Below are 23,063 nucleotides of genomic sequence, written 5' to 3' on the forward strand. Positions count from 1 at the left end.
AACTAAAGCGGCGCTTCTGCACAAGCATAGAGCGCAATTGAGCACTTCTGCGCATGTGTGAAGCACACAGAATGCTTCTGCGCATGCGACGAAACCCGGAAGTATACACTTCCAGGTTGGCTGTGTTCGCAAGCCAAAAAGACACAACAGTGGAATTTGCTGCCAAGGAGTGTGGTGGAGTCTCCTTCTTTGGAGGTCTTTAAGCAGAGGCTTGACAACCATATGTCAGGAGTGCTCTGATGGTGTTTCCTGCTTGGCAGGGGGTTGGACTCGATGGCCCTTGTGGTCTCTTCCAACTCCATGATTCTATGATTCTATGTACCTAATGCAACACAAGGTATGACTGTATTGCAAACTGCCCTGTGATATTTGGAAGGAGGGTGGCATGGAGATTTAATCAAGGACACACTTTATTTCTGGGATTGTAAGTTGTCCAACTGCTTTCAATATTGTGTTGCAATGGCTGTAAGCCACTCTGGGACCTTAGGGTGAAGGGCAACTGAATAGCAACAACAACAACAACGCATAGGATAGCACAACTGCTAGACTTAGCAAGTGAACCAGAGATTGAGCTCTTGTGGTCAAGTGATCCATCCATTGGGGTTCTCTTAAGGAGCAGAGGTGCAGAGCAACACTGGCCGGGGGACAGATACGTGAGGATGCACGGTCTTGCGTACATGGGCAGATCCCTTCCCAGGTACGGTACGTTGTTGGAGTAATGCTATCCCCAAAAGCAGAACAGTTTGGGGGGGGGGGTTTCCTCCCTGGAGGAAAATTGATCTAAGGGAAAAAAGAGGAAGATGGGAAGTAGGTAGAAGCAGAAAGTTTTAGAGACTGCTCACCGCTCAGACCGGCATTCTCTGTGTCCAACCTCTGCGCCCTGAGAACCTACTCACCTCTATTACGTTAAATGTAGCAGAAGGAGACGCTGGGGTGGCCGGGGGAGGCGTGGAGAGAGAAGGGGGGGGAGAGACTCTAGACACAAAGGCAAAAGGACACTGGAATATCGCAAACCGTATCACGGCATAAATCACACCATTACAAGCCAGTGCAAAATATATTTCATCGGTGCTTTGGAGGCAAAGGAGACACACAGCTCCGCTTGTCAGAAGAGAGGTCAGGTCTCCCCCCTCCCTACCTTGTCCCACGCCCCCGCCCCCACATCGGAGAGAGAGTCCTCTGGTTTGTTTGAAGCAGATGCAATTTCCCAGGGACAGTCGAGTCAAATTGGAGCTACTTTTTTAAAAAGAGCCTTGCATTCCAAAGGAGGAGAGGGGCATTGAACATTGCGATCTGGGGACCACTGGGTGAATTTCTAGCTGTCCTTGTCTCCCCCCCCCCCCCCAAAAAAAAGAGAGAGAGATGCTGATAACATCAAGAGGAAAAATTGCAGGAGACAGGAGTTTCTTGGAAGTTTCTACTGACTTGAACATTTTTTAAAAAAAAACCCAAACCAACTGATTGTACAGTGGTAGCTCGGGTTAAGAACTTAATTCGTTCCAGAGGTCCGTTCTTAACCTGAAACTGTTCTTAACCTGAAGCACCACTTTAGCTAATGGGGCCTCCCACTGCCTCTGCGCCGCCGGAGCACAATTTCTGTTCTCACCCTGAAGCAAAGTTCTTAACCCAAGGTAATATTTCTGGGTTAGCGGAGTCTGTAACCTGAAGCGTCTGTAACCTGAAGCATATGTAACCCGAGGTACCACTGTACTTATATCCCACTTTTTTCTACAAGGAGCTCAAGGTAGTACACATTATGCATCCCCTCTATTTTATTTTCTCAGCAACCCTATGAGGTGGGTTAGGCTGAGCGGCTGTGACTGGCCCAAGGTCACCTCTGAGCTTCATGGCTGAAACGGGATTCAAACCTGGCCTCCAGCACTCTAACTACTGCTCCACACTGGTTCTCTTGAGCTGTGTATGAAGTTGGTCATCCACACCCCCAAAACATTTGTAAACAGAGTTTCACTGAGTCATGGTCACGGTAATGATAAGTACAACAGCTGAGATGGAATTATTTAAAATCAGAGTTAGCTGCCTTGTGACTCTTGCGGCTACAGAACTACAATTCCCATCAGCCCTGGAAAACATTACCAATAGTTCTGGGAATGTTAGGTAAGCAACATGTGGAGAGCCACAGGTTAGCTGCCCCTGGTTTAAACTATTATGGGGGATATAAAATAATAAGAGGAAGGGCTGTGGCCGTCACTACTTACCTTAGGCACCCAACAAAAACATTTCTTTTCTGACAGGCCTATTATCAGTGGGATATTTTATACCTTGCCTTTCAAAAATATGGCCACATGACCCAGAAAAACTGTCTGCGGACAAACGCCAGCTCCTTTGGCCTGTAAAGTGAGATGAGCGCCGCAAACCCAGAGCTGTCTGTGACTGGACTTAACTGTCTGGGGTCCCTTTACCTTTTTTTCAAAAATATGAACGAGTTTTTAAATTTTCATTTTGTTTTACTTTTATGCTGATTTCAATGCACGCGGTACTTATTTATTGTTGTAAGTTGCTCTGAGTCACTTTTTGTGGACAGTGGACACCTTGGAAGGTAGTGAACTTTCCTTTGCTGGAGGTTTTCAAACAGAGGTTGGATGGCCATCTGTCAGTGATTTATTTATTTTTTACCCATGGTTCCTGCACTGCCGGGGGTTGGTCTAGATGACTCTTGGGGTCCCCACTCTACAACTGTATGAGTCTAATACGTTTAAATAAAAGCACAACAACTTCCCATGCTTAAAGACAGAATGGTGGAAGTGGTCCTTATCTAATGCCCCTTTCCTGTGATTCGAACCCAGACCCTCTGGACTCCTGCCCGCAAAGGGGCAAAAGCTTTAGAAAAGAGAAGAAGCGAAGCAGGGAAGGAGACAGTAGTGTTGCCAGTGACCACGGTGCTTGAGTGGCAAAGAACGGCCAATATTTCATCACTGCTCTCAGGGGAGAGTCAGGGACAGAGTTAGCTGATGCTCTGATCCCCCAGGGCTGAGATTGCCACAACAACCGCAGCTCTTTGGAGGTCCATTGTTAGTGTTATTTCCCCCACCCACTAAAAATAAAATAAAATTAAAATCTGGGAAACAAAGAACCATGTGTGGTGAAGAGGGAACGTTGTGGGATTTGTGTGTCTTGCGGCTTTGGGACTGAGTCCTTTTACCATAAAATTGAAAACAGGGCACAGGATCTTCCTGGCACTCTGACACTCTTCTGCATCAGGCTGCAGGCCCAGTGGAGCTGGTGACTGGAGCATGGGACTGTCTGGATCCCTCTAGGAAGCAAACGTAGGGACCTTCAGATGTTGCTAGAGAACAACTCCCATCATGCTCGGCCACTGGGCCACGCTGGCTGCAATAGGCACATCTGGAGAGCTGCAGGTGGCTCATCCCTGCCTTAATAAAAGCCAGAGCAGGCACTCATGCAGAGCTGCAGCGGGGAGCCTCCTTTTTGGATGGGGCTCCCGGCTCCCAGGGGCCCAAAGTTCAGGAATGGGGAATCTGTGGCTGCATCCAGCTGAGTTATACTCAGAGCAGACCCACTGAAATGTACAAACTTGGCTTTGTCACATCCATTAACTTCAGTGGGTCTGCTGTAGCCTGGGTTGCAACCTTTTGATTTTTGTATGCCTTAAAACACAGCAAAATTGGGGTGGAGAAATGCGGGAGAGGGGAGAAAGAATTAGGGGAGAAGACAGAGGTTCTTGAGGCTCCCAACTCTTTTCGACAATGCCGGGGTCAGCAATACAAAGCAGGAAAGAAAGAAAAACACGCTCCACCAAGCCTTGTCACTCCGCATAAATCTCTGACACTGCATCCCAGGAGCGCAGAGAACTAACTCGGGTAGGACACTCAGCTTCTACGGAAGGGGATGCTCGACAGGATGTTTCCAAAGGGGGAGAGGGAGAGGCAAGTAGCACTCTTTCCGGAGGTTTCAGCCACGCTCCCCCAGGGAAGGCCGTCCCTGATGCACTTAAGCGCCCGAAGTTTGATGACTGGACAGAACAGCTTATCCTCTACATGCCTTTGCGACAGGTCTGTGGCTTTCAAAAACGTATCGTCTTTGCAGATTTTTAGTTTAGCAAGGGAGAAGCAGGGAAACGACAGAAGTGTCGTGAAGTTATGAAGAAAGGGGACAGAGAGAAGTTAGGCAAGCTGGGATAGCTCAGCTGGTAGAGGATGATTCTTGATCTCAGGATCATGGGTTAGAGCCCCACCTTGGGCAAAAAATTCCTGCATTGTAGAGGGCTGGACTAGATGACCCACGTTGTCCCTTCCAGCCCTATGATACTAAGTTTTGCTCCCTCATAACACCAGAAGCCAGGACAATCTGGAAGCAGGACCTGAGTGCAACAGAAACTCTCCCCACTTGGGATTACCAGGGACTGGTATTGAGAGACATACTGCCCCCCCCCCCAACAGTGGGAAGGCAGGGAATATACTAGGGGAAACCGCTCTGCAAAATGTGCACGTTTGGGGAAACTGCATGCCGACATGTGTCCATTAGATACGTGCAAAACATTGCAAACTGCTGTGGAAATGTGGAGACCTGTGCTTGACTGGAAAAGTGAGAAACGGAGAGAAATCGAAACTGACACCTGCCTAACCTTGCACGAGAGTGGCGTTCATTATGCCACTGATTTCCAGGACAATCTGAAGGCCGAATGTTGGAATATTCAGGACAGACAAAACAAAAGACATATACATGCAGCACATAGTTAAGACTATGGAACTCACTGCCACCAGAGGCAGCCCCCAATTTGGATGGCTGTAAAAGAAGATTAGACAAATTTTGCGGAGGAGAAACCTACCACTGGCTACAGGCCACAGTGTCTACGTTCTACCTGCACTGTTGGAGGCAGAAGGCTTCTGTATTCTAGTCGCCCGTGGCCTAATCCAGCAGGCTCGTCTTATGTTCTTATGATAGCAAAGGTTTGCAAGAAAGATAATTTGGAAACTTGGTGATGAATATTGTGAACTGCAAGGCCTGATGAGCAGGAAGGTTTGTTCATTAGCTTTTTTTTTACTCACCCTTCAATATAAAGTCCCAAGGTGGGATAGAACAATATAAAAACAGATAAAACTCATACAGTTATAAAGCAAGCAACACCATTCAAAGTAGAACAGAACAGTCTAGCCGTGTGTGTGTTGACATGGATGGGTAACTTATGAAAGCATTTTTTAAAAGAACAATTAAGGATGGTGGCCAGTAGAAGCAATGCAGAAATAGCCAGTTTTTGGGTTTTTTTTAATAAAGAAATTAAATTATAACACTCCCTGCAAAAAAAATTAAACACCCCCCCCCCCCAAAAAAAAATTGGGGGCTGGTTGTCTGTGGGGGAGACGGTACTTAAGGATGAAGCAAACTTTCTGCCTTCATGATGCAAGACCGAGGCTGAGCAGGCAAGCAACCCTCCCCATTCCTCTGATAGCTGATCACCAACGGGCAGCGACGAGTTTATTGACAGCCTGGTGCAGGTGCTAGTAGCAAAAGGCTGAGCTCTAGGGTATTCTAGGTAAACACACATTCCCACTGCCTCCGCCTGCCCCCCCCCACCCCATTCCTCCCCAGCGCTTCCAGCACTGGCGGCTCTTTTTAGCCGACACACAGAGCTCGCACCTCGCAAACAAATTATTTAACTGCTCCTATTCCCCTTGAGGATTGTGCAGCGATCATCTCTCGAAACCCAGCGCTTTTCCCTCGCATGCATGCAACAGCCTTGATAGGTTAAATGCCGCCATTTAATTACTGTAATGGAAGCAGCTATTTTTTGGTTCTCGTAAACACAGCTTCTCTCTCTGTCTTCTCTCTTTTTTTTTAATATATATATAAAAAAATCAAACCCTCCGCACGCTCAAGAGCAATCTTTTTAAAACATCTCATGTTGTGTTTCGGGGATTCAAAGGCTGACACGAGTGTTCCAGCAGTTCTTCCAGGAGCTCAGAGAAGGGAACGGAATCTCTGCCCTCATGTACTAGAGAGAGTGGAAGATTAAAAACTACTTTCTTAAAAATTCCAAGAGGGTGGCCAAGGAAAAGAGGGTTGTGGGAACTGTGGAAGAGGAAGGCGGAATTGCCAAGCATCCCGGAGAACTTCTGACCTTTGTAGAGGGAGATTCTTCCTCTGAGAAAGGCAGGGAGAGGATCTGGCTGCAAGTGAATTGGAAGGCCCCTGAAAAGGCAGAAATCGGGGGGGGGGGGGAATAGAGAGAGAGAATTCAGGGTACCTGCCCCCCACAAACTGCATGCCAGAGCTCCAGACCCCTAGGAGGGTTTCCTACCTGGCTTACCCATGGGTGAGTCTCAAAAACACCCACAATGCAAGGGTCAAATCCCAGAAAAGCCCCTAAGCAAAGCAAGTGCTCCTTTCGTCATCAATGCTCCATCAGGTGCCTCCTGCCTCAGAGCTGTGTGGTGTACTGGTTAGGGTTCTGCAGACCAGGGTTCAAATCCCCGCATGGCCACAAAGCTCACTGGATGTGACTTCGGGCCGGTCCCTGCCTCTCAGCCCAATCTACCTCATAGGGTTGTTGTGGGGATTGGATGAGGACAGGAGAAGCATGTAGACCACCTTGAGCTCCTTGGAGAAAAAGGTTGGATATAAATGCAATAAATAAGCAAATGCCAGCTGGTCATTATAATAATCTACTATTTAAGAATTGGTGCCTGAGTTTGCTTTCTCCTCCCCACTTCCCTCCTTGACCGTTGTCCCTTGTGTGTCAGGGTTTTCTTTTTCATTTCTAAGAAATTGGGCAGGGGACTGTCTTGGTTTTAATTGATTGCCTGGAAGTCACGCAGGGAGACTTCTGGGCTGAAGTGCAAACACTCTAAATCTCAGGGTTTCCCAAAGTGGGGTCTCCAGCTGTTTTTGGACTACAATTCCCATCATCCCTGACCACTGGCCCTGCTAGCTAGGGATGATGGTAGTTGTAGTCCAAAATCAGCTGGAAGCCTAAGGTTGGGAAACTCTGCTCTAACTGAATGAATAAATGGAACTTCTATATGCAGAGGACATTTCCCTTGGAAGAACAGGCACAGACAAGCAATAAGCTGGGGAGGGCCTTCATCAGCCAGCTGAGGGAAAGGGGGCTGAATAGAAGGCCGAAAGGCAGTGCCTGAAGCAGAGTTAGAAAAGGAGGTACAGTCTTGTCACCCAGAACCAGGCAGACGGCAGATGGCATCATCTTCACAGATGGCAGCAGAAACCGCACCACCCCTTGCCAAGCTTTTAAATATGAGGTGGAGCACTTGTCAGACTCTCTTGACCCCTGGGAATGCCGGGTTTGCAAGCCTGTGCTCTGTTGGGGAAGGTGGGTCTGCTTCCATTTTATCCTCCATGAATCTGTCTGATCCTCTGTTAAATGGGTCTGAGTCTATGGGTATCACAACCTCTTGGAAGAGCAAAGTGACCCTTTTAAGTCCAACAGCAAAAGACATTGGCCTCATTCACACCATAAACTATAAACAGTCACAGTTCTTCCCCCAGAGAATCATGGGAGCTGCTGAGAGTATTTCAGGGGATCCTCCCAGAACTACAATTCCCAGGGTTCCCTGCGAGGAGAAATTGATCGTTAAGCCACTCTGCAGCACCCTTAACAAACTGCAGCTCCCAGGAATTCTTGTGGGGAGCCATGACTGTTCAAAGTGGCATCATGGAGCTTTAATTGTACAGTGCAAATGGGGCCATTGTTTTCGACACCTTACAGGCCCCCAAATGGACGGGCATGGGAAGAAACGTCCCCTGCAAAAAAAAAGGATACATAGATTGACGGAGCGGTATTATTGCTAACCGGCAAAAAAATAATAAAGAAAAGATTTCAATATTTCATTTGCTCAGCGGTCCTTTGCATGCCGACGTCCCTTGGTAGCAAAACGATCCACGATCGGCGCCTCCTGTCTTTTGCTGCAAAGATGCAACCTCAAAGGTGAGGAAGGTCAGCAGTTGACAGAGAGAAATTTAATTTTGTTTATCACCATAAAAAGGGGCACTTATCCTATCTCTCCCCCCCGCTCCACACACGTACACCCGGTCCCACAACTCTGGACAGCAAGGACATGAACGCCAGGAGTGGGTCGGCAGGGGCAGGCACGAGAAAATTACAAACGCATTTGGGGCGAAATTCAATAAAGCCAATTCCAATGCATAAGGTCAGCCATGCACTTCCAATGACCCAAACAGGGGGGCAGGAAAATATGATATGAATGCAGTTTTTAATATAACCCATGTATTTGCAACAAGGTGGCTGTGGGGGGGAGTGTGTAATGCTATCCCTCCTTTGCTGCCCCCCCCCCCCTTGCTCCAGACCATCTCTCTGAGGGATCAGAGAGCACTCCAGCTACGTTTTTGGTGACTAGTTCCTACTAGCAAGACACATTTTGTACAGCGCAATGAAGTCAATTAAAAAGAAAAGAAAAAATTAGGGTGCCTCCGGTTTCATACGGAATGAAGTCTCTCCTTTCAAAAAAAAGAGGAGGTTGCAGGATGTCTGTCTTTAAAAAAACCCTCTTGAACCCATTACGGATAAACACACACACACACATTTGTGCCTTGCTGTGATCCCTTTGTGTCTCTCGTTTGGCGCAGACTTCCAAAAGTCCTTCCGTGTAAAGGTTGAGGCTTGGTGGTAGAGCATCTCAGTTGCCATGCAGAAGAAGGTCCCGATTTCAATCCCCAATAGCACCTCCAAGTAGTCCAGGAAGACTCCTGAGCCTGGAGGCAGTTTTGCCACTTTTTTGATGTTTCAACCTTTGTGGTCATATAAACCACAGTATTAAAAAAACCTGCCATATACTGAGTCAGATTGTTCGCCCGTCTAGCTCAACGCTGTCTGCACTGACTGGCAGCAGCCCTCCAGGGTTTCAGGCACAAAGACTCTCCCAGGCCTTACCTGGAGATGCCAGAGTTTGTACCTGGGACCTTCTGCATGTAAAGCAGATTCTCTAACCACTGAGCTACATTCTTTGCCCAAGAGAAAGAAGGAGAGCAAAACAACAACAACAACAACAACAACAACAACAACAACAACAACAACGTGATAGTAGTAAGGAGAGAGAGAGAGAGAGAGAGAGAGAGAGAGAGAGAGAGAGAGAAATTGAAAGCAAACTCAAGAAGCCCACACGTAGGAAATCTTTCCATCCTCCCCAAAAGGAAAATAAATCTCTATGTAAGTTATCAGTAGAGTTCTGTGACCAGTTGGGGGTGATGCTTACAACAAAAGGTCAGTGCTTGAGGCCAGGAATAGGATGGCACGCAACCTGCCAGAACCTCATCTGTCTGGCATTCAGAGGCTTGTAGCCCATCCGCCACCCCCCAACTCCACCCCACCGACGACAACCAACCAAGGAGAGGCCCATCCATTCAACTCACTTTCCTACCTCTCACTCTCTCTGAAAGTACAACTCTTGTTCCTGATAAGGAACCACAGAAACCACAGCCTAGCAGGGACCGTAATTGGCCATCGACAGCGTGGTTAACGGTCTTCGAGCCAAAATGTTTCCCTTTCCCAGAGGAGCGCGTGGGGGGGGGGTGGGGGATCAGCAGGCTCTTTTTCACCCGGAAATGGAGGGGGCTGAAGAGTAAGCATCACATTCTGCATGGATTGGGGGGGGGGGGAGCAAAGACAACCAAGCATTTTCACAATTGCAAAGGCACATCTATATATATCTTTACCTTGGTTGTTGGCAACTGTCTATCTCGAGAGACAATGGAGTGCGCCTCTGGGGGTGAAGTCAAACCCCTGCATCAGCAGCACCAAAGTGACCTTCCTGGGGCACAAGTCTGGGTAGTGTGAATGGGGGTCCTGGGCTGCCCAGGTGACAATACACGCCCCCCCCCCCAGCCTCGCTGATGTGGTCCGAAGAAAATCAGAGCAATACATCTGACGCCAGCTTGGCTGCAGGAGTTGCCAGAAGGAGGCATACAAAGTACCATCCAACCATTTTAGGGACTCTACTCCAGATTTGTGTAGGGTTTACTCCACAGCCCAAAGATATCCTGCAAGGCAGCGGAGGTTTCCTTCTCCTAGATGGCCTACCTTCCCAGGTTGATGAGCCCCATCTGCACATGCAGAAACTGCCTTCTTAACCGCCGGACCCATTATTGTTTTCATCTGCTCAATCCACCAGAGCCTGTTAACATGCAAGGTAAGTCCCTAATTCACCAAGGGTCTGAGACCCGTCAGCTACCCACACCTGGTTTAGCCAGCCAGTCAAAGCCATTCCCGGGGTGTGGCCGCTGTTGCTTCCAGGAGCCACAGTGAAAGGTGAATGCAGGATGCGGACCAAAGGCGGACAATTTGTCCCAGAAGAAGCATGACGTGTCTCCCACCGGAGGGACTAGTTAAGCTTGATGCACACACCCCAAATCCTCACAGTGGCCGGAATCTGCTTATGAATCTATATCCAGGGACTGTGTTTCCCTTTTCCGAGGGAACTCTGGGAATTGTGGCTCTGGAAGAGGAACAGGGGTCTCCAAGCAACTTTCAGTACCCGGCAGAAACTGCAACCCCCATAAATCTTTGGGGGAAGCCATGACTGTTTAACGTTATATCATATCACCATATCATATATGGTGTGAATGTAGTCTCAAGTATAATTTTTAAGGGGACTCTCCAGGCTGGTGGCAGGGGGTTTCTTGGGGTGGAGGTGTGTATTCTGCAAAATGCCATTGGCACAATAAGTGCCTTTGTGGTAGATTTATACCAGACTCTCATAGACCTTTCTGCTTTATTAGTTGGTCTGCAAAGCTTCCCTGATCTTACTGCCATCTGGAGGGGCACTCTTGTGCTATAGAGGAACAAAAGCGGGATAATAAATAAACTGGAACATTTGCGGTTATAAAAGAAAAGTATTTCAGCAGTATTGGAAACAAAGTATGGATCTCCGATACCACGATGAGAACAAATACAGTCGTGTTTTGCGGCTGGGATCCGTTCTGGAGCTCCAGGCGCTAGCCGAATAGGACACAGGGCAAAGCATCTGCAGACGGAGCAGTTTGCACTTCTGCACATGTGTGAGTGGCAAACCCGGAAGTAACCCGTTCTGGTACTTCCGGGTTTGCCGCAGACGTTCGCCGGAATGGACGCTAGACAAAGCAGACGTTCGCAGAGGTATTACTGTAATCATAAACACACACAATGAAAAGGGCATCTGGAGGAGCCGAAGATTCTAGTCCTCATGATTGCAAGGATATTTTCCATCAAAGCTCACTAGGCTAGGAGGTTCCGCTCAGGAGTTCCTCAGTTCAATTCCTCTTGACAAATGATTTACATAATATCAGCGTAATATCTCCCTGCTTGTGGGCAGGGAGAAGAACAGGAATTAAGTGAGGAGCTCTCTTTATCCTAAGCTCTTTATACACGACTCTTCAGCTGAAGCGCAAGGACCCACAAAACGTCTCGACACCCTAAAATGTGCCACAGAAGCGTCAGCCAGAGTGGCACATGTATCACCTTTCCACATGGGAAAAGGGTATGTTGCGAATTCAGCTTCATTTTTGTTAAAGTTTCTAGTCCTTGTGGCCAATAAAAAAATATGCAACACATTCTTTTAATCTCAAAAGCAAGTGAAGAGGCAGCTAAATACATTTCGAGTGGGTGGGCAGGTGGTTCTTTTGCCCTGCAAACCACAGCTCTGTGCCCTGTGACTGGATGCAGCAGGAAAATAGGCACTGTGAGATAAATCATGCAGATACGCTCATTTTGCATAATTAATGCATTTATTACATTTTTAGCCCTACCCTCCTGCAAAGGCGTTCAAGGTGCCGTATGTGATTCTCCTTCCATCGACCCCACTCCATCCACACAACAACCCAGCAAGAGAAGTTGGGCTGAACAAAAGTGACTGGCCCAAAGGTCAACAACCAAGGTTGTTTTTTTTTTAATGAATGGGGGATTTGACCCCATGCCTCCGTGATCTCCTGGCCCAACACCTTTATATGCCACACTGGCTCTATCTGCTGAAATATATTAACAACTTATTTATTGCATTTGTCTCCCACCAAGGAGTCAAGGTGGCACACATAGTACTTCCCACTGCTCATTTAAGCCTCCTCATTCTACATAATATAAGCGTTTCTTGGCAAATGATTTAGAATCAGGGTCAGCAAACTTTTTCAGCAGGAGGCCGGTCCAATGTCCTTGTGGGGGGGCTGGACTATATTTTTTTGGGGGGGGGGGGGATGAACGAATCCCTATGCCCCACAAATAACCCAGAGATGCATTTCAAATAAAAGCACACATCAGTGGTGTAGTGTGGGTTGTCAGCACCCGGGGCAAGGCAAGTAATTTGCACCCCCTAACCCGGGGCAAGGCAAGTAATTTGCGCCCCACCCCCCGCGCTGCACTGTCCCTCCCCCAGATAGTCCCTCGCTCTCTCTCCGCACCGCACCGCACGCCTGGCACCCTCCCCTCCACAGTGGGCGGCGACCCGGCGGCTCGGATCGGATTCGCACAGCCAGCACTGCAGTGAGAGAGAGTGAGTGAGCCAGGTAGGGGCAGAGAGCTGCGAGTGCGAGCGTGCCCCCCCCCAGATGTTGCGCCTGGTGCGGCCGGCCCCCCTGCACCCCCCACGCTACGCCACTGGGACACTTTCTACTCATGTAAAAACACGCTAATTCTGAGACTGTCCGCGGGCCAGATTGAGAAGGCGATTGGGTCGCATCCGGCCCTCAGGCCTTAGGTTGCCTACCCCTGCTTTAAAGAGTGCACTCCTGGCTTAAACAGTCATGGTGCAGAATTTTATTTAATTTTTTTCTGGAAAGGGGGCATACCAGGTAAGAGAGATGGGATCGGATTGGAAAGGGGCAAGCGAGGAGAGATTAGGTAAAAATGAGAGTCAGTGTGGTGTAGTGATTAGCGTTTCAAATCCCCACTTGGCCATGAAGCTCTCTCTAGGCCAGTCACTACCTCTCATCCTAACCTACCTCACAGGGTTGTTGTGGGGATTAAATGAGGAGGGGGAGAACCATATATGCCACCTTGAGCTCCTTGGAGGAAAAGGTGGGATACGAATACAGCAAATAAAAAATAAAAGAGAAGGGTGTGCGGCCACAATCCATCAGTTGCAAATGCCACTGTTTTAGCCAAGGGATGGGGGGCACAGCATCGGGTGGATTTCTCCGTCATTGAAATGGCGGTAAAAATTTCTGAGGCTCTGCTGCGGCCAGACGAAAGAGAGCCTCTCTCTATCCCTGCTTATGCTGTAAAAACCAGCCAGGCCTCTTACACAGTGAATTGCACCTCTAAATGGTTCAGGGAGAGAGAAAGAGTGGGGGAAGGGGGGAGAGAGTTGTGGGGCACGGCCAAAGCACAGAGAGCGAGCGAGCGAGCGAGCACAAGGCTATTATGGTTAATGTGACTCGTACCCTCTGTTATGGAAGAAATAAATGTACATTTAGAGGTTGTCAGGTCTGCGCTCTCCTCTCCCACTCAATAGATGCTTTGCAACATCATTAAAATAGCAAGCGGCTGCCCCTTGCGGTGCTCTTTCCGGGGGGCCCCCTCCCTGAAAACACACACACAGAGAAAGCCCAAAGAAAGGAATGCTGAGATTTGAATCTTTTTTGACAGGAAGTTGCGGAGAGCACTTATCAAACCCCATTGGAAAACATTACTTAAGAGGAACATGCTAAGTTAGCTCTGCTTCCAGCACTGTGCCCCTTCTTCTTTTTTAATTCATCTATTGTTTCTCAGAGATGAACTAATATATTTTCCAGGGGGGGAAATGCACTGACACAGTTTCAAAACTGGTGGTCCCGTGTTCAGCGGTGACACAAGGCACATCCCCAAACGGAGGCACTAGAGCCCAGCTAGCTCACTAAGAGAGGAGGTAAAGCAGGAGCAGAACAAAGGGCTCTGCTAGATCAGGCGAATGGGTCACCCAGTCCCACATCCTATTCTCACTGGATGCCTCTGGGAAACCAGCAAGTAGGATTCAAGTACAAGTGCGCTCTCCCCTCCTGAGGTTTCCAGCGACTGGTGTTCAGAAGCATTGCTGCCTCTGACTGTGGAGGCAGAGTAGAGCCATCGTAGAGCCTTGATGGCCAACAGCCGTTGACACCGTTGTCTTCCATTAATTTGTCCAACCCTCTTCTAAAGCCATCACTGCCTCTTGTGGGAGGGAGTTCTATAGTTCAACCATGTGCTGCGTGAAGCAGCACTTTCTTTTATCTGTCCTGAAACTTCCAGCACTCAGCTTCATTGGATTTAAGTGTGGAAGCACCAAGGGCTAGTTAAGGTGGGGTTGAAGTTCATGTGAACAACACAGGCAAGATGCTCTCTCCTGAAGGAATGGTTACTAGCCAATACTTGCCTTCCTGGCTGAATGCATTGGGGCTCTCTGCTATGGCACAGCTACATGTATCCCCCTGGCTCAAAGGTAACCCCCAAAAGCTATGTATTTCATGGCCAGGTTTGGCTAAAGCAAGCCATGGTGAGATTGATGTCCAGGGGGGGGCAGGGGGGGAGAGAGAGTGATGAATAATAGGCCCAGACGCAGGAGTGTCAGGTGATGGATATGCAGATGTGAGGCTGGCAAGACAGAGAGATGGCCTTTCAGATCAGATGGATGAGGATTCTCGATCAATTTCAGAAAACAGGAATAAATAAACCTAGGCGCCCGCTATAATCTCTGCATCTCTATTTGTACTGCTAAGGCAGTAGGTGGTTACCAGCTCCTCTTATTATGGGTAGGAAAGGTTAACAAGAGTGGGCTGTTGGCTAAGAGTTTGGTCTTCCACAATGGCAGATCGCATCAGATCGGTCTGGAACTCTTACAAGTTTGTCCGCAGTGGTGGAAATGTGCTCTCCTATCAAAATAAATATTTTAACTCCACTGTCAAGAGGCAGCAGGCCTCCAAATAGCAGTTGCTGGGGATCACAAATGGTGGATAGTTGCTGCTGCAGTCAGGTCCTGCTTTCAGACTTCCCCTTAGGGCATCTTGGTTGGCCTCTCAGAAGAATATGCACTATTTCTGCTAAACATAGGCCACATGTGTACCTTGCATTTAAAGCAGTAATCATACCATATACCTGGATGGAAACCCTTAAGAAATGCTTAAGGACTAGGATCTTGGCATGGCAAATTTGGAAAGGAAGTTGCATGCCAGCTCTGCACAGCAGGGCTGTGACTGTCTTTGCTAACAGAACCACCTGCGCTGTAATGTCTCCACGGTACAGATTACAGTGAGATTTGCCCTTTGCTATGCAAAAAAAAAAAGGAGGGGGGGAATTGCTTGAACCTCACTGCGACACTTCTGAAAAATTAATTACGAAGCCGAAGGAGAAAATTAATTTTAGAAACGCGGGAGGTTACTTTCTCCCCCTCCCACACTTTCTTAATTCTCCTCCCTCTCTTCCTCCACCCCCTGCGGACGTCCTCCTGGAAAGCCAGGGAGCAAACCTCGTTGTTTTCATTCCCCATCCTAAGGGGGTGCAATCTGGGAGACGTCCAGTCGATAACCTGGCCATCAGAACAAGGTCTGTAATTAAAAGGTCAGTGACCTGGAAAGCTGGGGCCTCACTCTCAGGGCTTCTCAGTAATGATGGAGCTATTAAATTAAGGCGGTTATGAAATCAATGCTAAAAAAGCTTTCACGGTAACGAGCTTCCATTCAAGGACATGCAAACTGCCTCGTGAAATGGAGTTAAATTATGAAAAAGGAAAAAAAAAAGAAGTAATAGAGAGAAAGAGAGAAAGAAAGAGAGCGCTAAATTGAAATCTGTTCCTTTTCGGAAGCTTATTCACCTGCGACGGAAATCCATTTTTGGGTCTCCTGTGCAACAACAACGAAAAACCCTTCAGAAGAGATCTAGGGATAGTGAAACTGTGGCTGCTCCAGGTGGACTCCTGCTCCCACCAGCCCCAGCCAGCATGGCCAGTGGTTGGAGAAAAGGGCGGCAGGACTCCTAGCCCTGACCTGAGATATCTGGCCAATTCAAGATCAGAGTGCCAGTAGCTTCATTTGTCTGTCTGTCTGTCTGTCTGTCTGTCTCTCTCTCTCTCTCTCTCTCTCTCTCTCACACACACACACACACGTGCCACAAGTGTTTTTATGGACCTCTGTTGTGATTTATTTCATGCATGTAGTTAGGAACATAGAGACAATGAGATAGAGCACTGCTCTATCTAACTTGGTACTGTCTCTTCAGGATTTCAGGAAGGGTATGTCGAAGATGGGACCTTCTGCGTGAAAAGCCGTCGCTCTTCTGCTGAGCTACAGCCCTTCCCATAAGACACAAGAGCAGAGGAGGTTGCCTTGCACTGAGTCAGACCATTAGGTCCAGCTAGCACAGGGAGGTACGCCCCTGCCAGTATGCAGTGCCAGCACCACTGTGGGGAGGCCCAGGGAGAGCCACAACCTCCCATCTCCATCAATGCCAAAGGCACAAGAACACTCTCCCCTCCAAATGGTATTCAGAAGCACCACTGCCTCAAACTGTGGAGAGGCAAGGACACCCCTGGGCCTGACCCTATTATCTTACTGTTTTTAGAATGAGGCCATGATTTGGCTAAAGTTCAAAGGGGGTAGGGTTTTGTGGGCGGCCACTACCTCTTACCTGCTCCTCAATAATTTGAGCGCTGTCCCATTGAACCGGAGCCTTCTGTAGGAACGTAATATAGGAAGAGCCCTGCTGGATCAAGAAACATGGCCCATCAAGTCCAGCATCCTGTTTTTATAGATGTTCCTATGGGAAACCTGCAAGCAGGACCCGTGTGCAAGAGCGCTATCCCCTCCTACAGCGTCCAGGAACGAGAATTCAGAAGCATTACTACCCCGTAAGCATGGAGACAGAGCATAGCCGTCAGGACTAGGAGCTGTCGAATAGCCTTCCCTCCTTCCATGAATTTGCCCAATCCCCTTTTAAAGCCGCCAAGCCTTCTGTGTTTTGCTGGACCTTCAAGTCACACGATGGAAAAACAAAGCTGATTCGAATACAGCGGTACCTCGGGTTACATACACTTCAGGTTACATACGCTTCAGGTTACAGACTCCGCTAACCCAGAAATAGTACCTCGGGTTAAGAACTTTGCTTCAGGATGAGAACAGAAATTGTGCAGCGGTGGCGCAGCAGCAGCAGCAGGAGGCCCCATTAGCTAAAGTGGTGCTTCAGGTTAAGAACAGTTTCAGGTTAAGTACGGACCTCTGGAACGAATTAAGTACTTAACCCAAGGTACCACTGTACAGGGAAGGAAAAATAAAATAGGTGTTCGTTTCAATAGCAGGCTGCTCCGAGCAGGGTAAAGGTTTCCTTGGGATGCAAATCTGTGTCGAGTGGGGTGGGAATTAATTAAGGAGCCTGGCCAGCTGTATTCCCTCTCTCCCCTGGCGTGTGGCAGACAGGCTCCCGCTTTAGCCCTTCCTCGGCCTGTCGCCACCTTCAACGACTTAATGGCCTGACAATAGCTGCAAGAGACCCACAGGGGCAACCGAGTCCAGGGCAAGGCTTCCGGCCTCCCCACCTCCCTTTTTTCCGAGAGCTCTGCTCCCTCCTATGAAGCTTAGGCACCAAGGCAGATTAATGAAGGCGACGTCTACAAGGGCAAAGTTTCCTGTGACCTCCTACTCATCTCTCCAAATAAGAGCTTGTCACCCCGTTGGGAGCAGTTTGCTCAGCCTATTACGCAGACACGGCCAACAGCTCTTTCGGCCCAGCCAACGCTGTCGAGGTTCTAGATCAGAGGCCGTCTGAATTCAGCCTTTCAGAAATTATGTTTGAGGCAAAGCACCGCTGGGCAGATGGGTATGTGTGTGTTCCACTGCACTCATTTTAAATGTGGAATATGCACCTGCTGCTGTCAGTGAGTTCCCATTTACTGCTTGAAGCAGCAGGAAGGGTCACAGAATGGCAGAGCTGGAAGGGGTCCAAAGGGTCATCTAGCCCAACCCGCTGCAATGGAGGTTGTAAGCTCTGTGGTAGGACATCTGATTTGCATGCTGAAGGTCCCAGGTTCAATCCCCAGCATCTCCAGGTGGGGCTGGGGAAGATGCCCTGCCTGAAACCCTGCCACTGCCTGTCATAGAATCACAGAATTGTAGATTTGGAAGGCACCCCAAGGGTCATCTAGTCCAACCCCCTGCAATGCAGGAATCTCAGCTAAAGCGTCCATTACAGATGCCCATCCAACCTCTGCTTAAAAACCTCCAAGGAAGGAGAGTCCACAACCTTCCGAGGGAGTCCATTCCACTGTCTAACAGTTCTTATTGTCAGAAAGTTTTTCCTGACCTTTAGTCGGAATCTTCCTTCTTGTCACTTGAAGCCATTGGTTCAAGTCCTATCCTACAGAGCAGGCGAAAACAAGCTTGCTCCATCTTACATGTAACAGCCCTTGATATATTTGAATATGGCTATCATATCTCCTCTCAGGCTAAGCAGACCCAGATCCTTCAACCGTTCCTCATAAGGCTTTGTTTCCAGACCCCTGATCATCTTATCGCTCTCCTCTCCACACATTCTAGCTAGTCAACATCCTACTTGAATTGTGGTGTCCAGAATTGGACACAGTATTCCAGGTGTGGTCTGACCAAGGCAGAATTGATCTGCACACTAGACTTCTGTTGATGCAGCCTAGAATAGCATAAGCTTTGTTGGCTGCTACATCACACTGTTGACTCACATTGCTGCAGATAAGGTTGAGCTAGATGGACCAATGGCCTGACTTCATATGTCTTGTTCTCCCAAGACCTGTCAATGAATGCAAATGCCAAAATTGGGTAGAGGTAGCCAGGTGGGGGGGGGGGCAGTGTGAATTTGATGCATAAGGCACTAGAGGGCTCAGAACCAGGACCTTAGCTCCTTGGTCTCTTTTGCAGTGGAATGAATCATAGGCCATTTCCATAAGGTCTGGACAGAGAAGCGAACCATCCTCCTGATCCTAGGAATGGCTCCAGTTCTGGGCTCCAGTTAGCCTGCACAGGAGCCTTGTGCCAAAAAGCAGCCATTGTTCATGCCAGCAGGGGAGATAGTCCCACAAGTGAGGAGACACCACCAAAAAGGCCCTTTCTCTGCATCCCATATGGCCATCACTCAGTGATGGTAGATTTCACATCATGCGCAAGACACTACATATATCCCTGCCCACCTAAGCAGCTCCTTTCAGGATATAAAGAACACCAACCTTTTTGGTGGTTCTGCTTTTACACCCATGTTTGCCATTACCAGGGATTATGATGATGATGCCTTGCGAAAAATTAACGGCAACTAAACAGAAAGGAGGGTGAAGAAACAGAGGGCTGTATCCAGTGCTGGCCCTACTCAGAGAAGACCCAGATAAATAAATGGACATTGCAAATTTAGCCTCATTCATTTCAATGGGTCTCCTCTGATCGGAACTGAGCTGGATGCAACCCAGCTGCATCAAAGAAGGTTGCTGAGTTTATGCATTTTTTTTTTTTTTTTTCACTTTGGTAATCATTAGCCAAGTAATTCATTAGAAGCTTTAATCGGGTCACCGTCTCTCTTTTCAGGCCTCCTCTTGCAGACGCCACCGAGCTGCTTGCCCCCCCCCCCCCTTTAAAAAAAATTCCCCAATCTCCACTTCTCCCAGTCAGGGATTTATTAAAATTAAACAGATTAGATGGAACTTCAGATACTAAAAATTCTGCTTTGCGAAGCTGGAGGTTGGGGGGTGGCTGGGGGGAGAGGCACGTGGCGCAAAACACCCAAGACATTTGTCTCTAAATTGCTCTAAATACCTTTTGCAAATGAAATCTTAACTCTCGTCTGCGTTGAGAGGGGAACAAGCAGGGCGGGAGGGGGGATATGGGGTTGGTCTGGGTGGGGGAGAAACACAAGGAAGAAACTGGTCACTTCAGCAATATGTACTGGCGGTTTATAATATCCCAAGATATCCCGGGGTACGGTTGTGTTTGAGGTGGGGAGAGGCAGGGAGGGCGGGAGGTGCTAAGTATCGCTTTGCAACTATAGATTTCATATCAGGTTACCGTGGGTAATCAGCACAGCTTTTAGGCTCAGCTTTCCCGTGCTTCATTGCTTCGATGATAGAGCTGAAATCCCAAAGCTTTTATGATTAATTACTCCCCGTAGGTCCGCATATTTCAAGCGGGGGGGGGGGGGAGGACGACATAGAGAGAGAGTGAAAGAGAAAGAACCTGTACTGCAAGAGATCAGACCCGGAAGGGAAGACTTCTGACAGCCGGGAACAGCCGAGACGGGAGAGCCCCAACAGTTGACATTCCTCGGCGTTACTGCCCTGACCGGAGGCACCGTAATTCAGTGCTTCCAAAAAGAAAGAAAGAAATACCCCGGTTTTTGAAATGCAAACAAAGCAAATTGTGGACACGTGGGCGATTTGTACAAGTTCACTGCATGTTTGTGTGTGCAGGAATATCCCAAGAAAGGCAAAGAAAGAAAGAAAGAAAGAAAGAAAGAAAGAAAGAAAGAAAGAAAAGAGGCGAACAAGCATTTCATAGACATAAATAGGAACAAGGCTTCCATGACCCTGGATTGTTTTCATCACCTGGGGAAATTTCCCCCGTGGCACTGCACCCGACGGAATAGCACAGGGCGATGTCCCCAAAAGTGGGCATTTTAATTATTTTGCATTTAGATCCTACCTTTCCTCCAAGGAGCAGAAAGGTGGCAGACGTGGTTCCTCTCCTCCTCTTTTTATCCTCTCAACAACCCTATGAGGTGGGTTAGGCTAAGAGACTGCTACTGTCACACCCATGGCTGAACAGGGATTTGAACCCTGGTCTCCTAAGTCATAGTCTGACACTCTAAACACTACACCACACTGGCTCTCTTCCTGCCATTGATGCCCTTTTTTCTCCCATACAATGAAGCATCCACCATCAGTTGCTTCAGACATCTTGGAAACGCCTACCTTCTGGCCCAAGGTTTCCCCTAACCCACTAGATCTTTGTTATTACTAGATATGAACAGAAGACGAGCCCTGATGGATCAAGCCAAAAGATTGCAATTGTGTGTACTATGTATTTTTATATCGCTGTATTTTATTCTGGTTGTAAATTGCTTCGGGACTTTTCACTGTTGAAAGGCAAACATAACTCCAGTAAACCTAACCTAACCTTCTGCATCCAGTTCCTCGAGACTGTACTTTTTTTGTTTTGTTTGTTTACAGAAGCACACAATTGTGTGAGCCCCCACATGCTGTAGGAAGTAGTACAAGTGCCCTGACAGAGGTTCATCACCTCAACAGAGAACTATTTCCAAAGCTCGCCTAATTCCCTACAGGATGATGTTTCAGGAGAGGGTTGGTAGGTATGGAAGGGAGAATCTGGGATTTTTGCAGGGAAAGAAATATGATATGGGGATAGATAGATGGGTCTGTAAGATACCAGAGCTAACGCCCTAAAGCCAACGGGATGTGCTAAGAACAGAGAACAGAAGATGTTCTTTTCCTTCCATTCTGCTTTGTCTCACAAAACCTGCCAGCTAGTTTTCTTTTTCGATCATAGGGGCTAGAAACTTGCTTTCCTTTTTAAGGATTTAAAAACTGTGGGCTCAGGACAAAAAAGAAGAAATCAAGGCCCTAGTTCAGCAACCTGAATCCAAACAAAACCAGAACAAAACTCTCTGCCCTTCAGCTGGCAGCTTTAGATCATCACTAACCCAGAAGCTTTAAAAAAAAGACGCTGTCCTTTCCTTTAAGATAAAGGCAGCAGAAATGTTGCAGGCCCACAGAACAAGAAACTTCCGTCTGCTGAAAACAATGCCGGATTTATCAAGATGTGGGCTCTCCTTTCCTCCTGAAAGGGCTTGGCAGTCAATCGCTTGCCCTTTCAAGGCCTTGAAAGGCTGGGTGACCCCAAATTTAACCTTAACTCGACCTCGCTTTCACTGACTGCGGCCCATAACCTTCTCTGCTCAGCCCGGCCATTCTCTGAAGCGGTTGACCGTTTCACCCGCAGCTGGTCGACCAGCATCAAATACCACTGGCAGAACCCAGGACGGACCAAAGAGCCTGTGAACGCTAAAATCCTCCTTCCTTCCGAGAGGCTACAGGTTCAGAAGTATGCAACACCAGCCCCGCTCTGCTGCTACATTGCTTCATTTTGCTGGCAGCTTCGTTCCTCTCCCCAGTTGGAAAACATGAGGCTCGTCTTCAAGACTTATGGGTGGATGGTGCGAGAACGGTGAAGGTCGTTCACTAAAAGGGTAGCTGCTGGATCAGGTATGGGGGATAGGGGAAGGGGATAGAGGGGATTCAGCTAGGATTTAAATACGAATCTACACACCACCTTGTTTCTGTGATTGTAAGTTGTTTTGAACTGTTTTGAAGAATGTGTTTTAATTGCTACAGTGGTGCCCCGCAAGACGAATGCCTCGCAAGATGTAAAACCCACTAGATGAAAGGGTTTTCCGTTTTTCAATGCGCTTCGCAGGACGAATTTCTCTATGGGCTTGCTTCGCAAGACGAAAATGTCTTGCGATTCTTGCGATTTTTTTTCGCTCCCCACCCCCTTTTTCTAAGGCACTAAGCTGCTAATAGCCTTTTAGCAGCTAATCCGCTAATCCCTTAAGCCTTTAATAGCCGCTAAACCGCTAATAGCGCTAATCCGCTAATAGGGTTGCTTCGCAAGACGAAAAAACCGCTAGACGAAGAGACTCGCGGAACGGATTCTTTTCGTCTTGCGAGGCACCACTGTGTAACTCGCCCGGAGAAAAGCATAAGAAGAGCTCTGTTGGATCAGGCCAGTGTTCCATTTGGTCCAGCATCCTGTTCTCACAGTGGACCACCAGAAGGCTATGCAAACAGGATTCGAGCATAAGGGCACTCTCCCGCTCCTGTGGTTTCCAGCAACTGGTATTTAGAATCATTGCTGGATCCGGCCATGGACACAAAGAAAAGCTATTGACGGTCTCCTCCTCCTCTATGAATTTGTCAATGGAGTGGGGACGTAACTGGGTGTTTGCAGACATTTTCAATAGGTTTCAATTATGTTGCAATTCCACCAACACACATGTGCCTCGGAACATAACCCCCATGTAAATGGGGGGCTGCCTGTAATAATAATTTTATTACTTGCACCCTGCCATCTGAGTGGGTGTACGAAAATCTCATTATGTGTACAAAACGCAGCAG

General features: G+C 48.1%; 1 protein-coding gene across 1 annotated transcript in view; it reads right to left on the bottom strand.

Annotated features, from left to right (window-relative positions):
- The window catches only part of PEX14 (peroxisomal biogenesis factor 14), a 118,480-nt gene that overhangs the window by 34,662 nt on the left and 60,755 nt on the right, over window positions 1-23,063 (bottom strand). The window lies entirely within an intron of this gene.

This window comes from Podarcis tiliguerta (assembly GCF_965153285.1).
Source record: "Podarcis tiliguerta genome assembly, chromosome: 8".
Taxonomy (NCBI): domain Eukaryota; kingdom Metazoa; phylum Chordata; class Lepidosauria; order Squamata; family Lacertidae; genus Podarcis; species Podarcis tiliguerta.